The 1,088-nt window shown below is 27.2% G+C and overlaps 1 protein-coding gene across 1 annotated transcript in view; it reads left to right on the top strand.

The window, feature by feature from the left end:
• Nucleotides 1-1,088, top strand: part of SNX4 (sorting nexin 4) — a 108,839-nt gene that overhangs the window by 105,864 nt on the left and 1,887 nt on the right. The window lies entirely within an intron of this gene.

Below are 1,088 nucleotides of genomic sequence, written 5' to 3'. Positions count from 1 at the left end.
TCAATAACTCTTTTCAGTATTTAAAAATCAGAAATCAAAATGAATTATTAAAAAGGTAGAGGAGTTCTCCAAAGATAAAAAGAAAATATAAGCAATAACTAAAGAAAAATGACTCATAATTAGTGCAAATATTTAGTAATGAAGGAAGATTTCAGCTTGACAGTATATTAGTGGTGTATTTGTTATGATATAGTTAAAGCATTAAAATTAACTGAAGTTATGTTTAACCTTCATTTATATCCAAAAACTTGAGTATAGATAAATGAGTTACTGATGATTACAACATAGCATTCAGAAAGAAACTGAGGGTACTTAAAATTCAAGCATCTTTAGAGTAAACACAGGTACCCAGCTTGGAAAGGAATGAAAACTAAAGAGCTATGTAACAGGAATGTTAGACTTTTTATATCCTTATAATCATTCTTTAGATTTCGTACACATACTCCCCCCATGGGTAATATTTACTGATTCTCCTAGAAAGTTTTCCTAAAAGAAGAATTAGAAATTTATTTCAAGGTTGAGTAGCCCAGAGAAATAAAGTAACAAAAAGCTTTAAATTGGTAGAATTTTACTTGCTTCCTAAATCATATAGCTTTAAATATTTACATATTTTAAAGAAAGAAGCTAGAGAAAAAAATGAGCAAATTAAATCTAAAGTAATAAAGGAAACATTAAAAGTAAAAGCAAAAAAAAAAAATCAATGATATTGAAAACAGATAAACTATAATAAAGTTAATAAAGCCAAAAGTTGGTTCTTTGAGATGATTAATAAAGTTAAACCCCTAGCAAAACTGTAAGAAAAAAAAAATAAAGCACAAATTATCTCTACCAGGAATAAAATAGGGGACATTTTTATAGGTCTTACAAACATTTGAAAGAACAATAAAGAAATATTATGAGCAACTTGAAACCAATAAATTAGAAGAAATCAACAAATTTCTTTAAAAACAGAGCTTGCTAAAACAAGTTGAAATAGAAGAACAAAATGAAACAAGATGAACTAGAAAATCTGAGTAACCCGATAGCAAAGAAATTTATTATCAGAAATCTTTCTACAACGAAAACTCCGGGTCCAGATGACTTTATGA

The sequence above is a fragment of the Propithecus coquereli genome, unplaced genomic scaffold, assembly GCF_000956105.1.
Source record: "Propithecus coquereli isolate 6110/MARCELLA unplaced genomic scaffold, Pcoq_1.0 Scaffold10, whole genome shotgun sequence".
Taxonomy (NCBI): Eukaryota; Metazoa; Chordata; class Mammalia; order Primates; family Indriidae; genus Propithecus; species Propithecus coquereli.
This window is presented reverse-complemented; position numbering and strand designations above follow the sequence as displayed.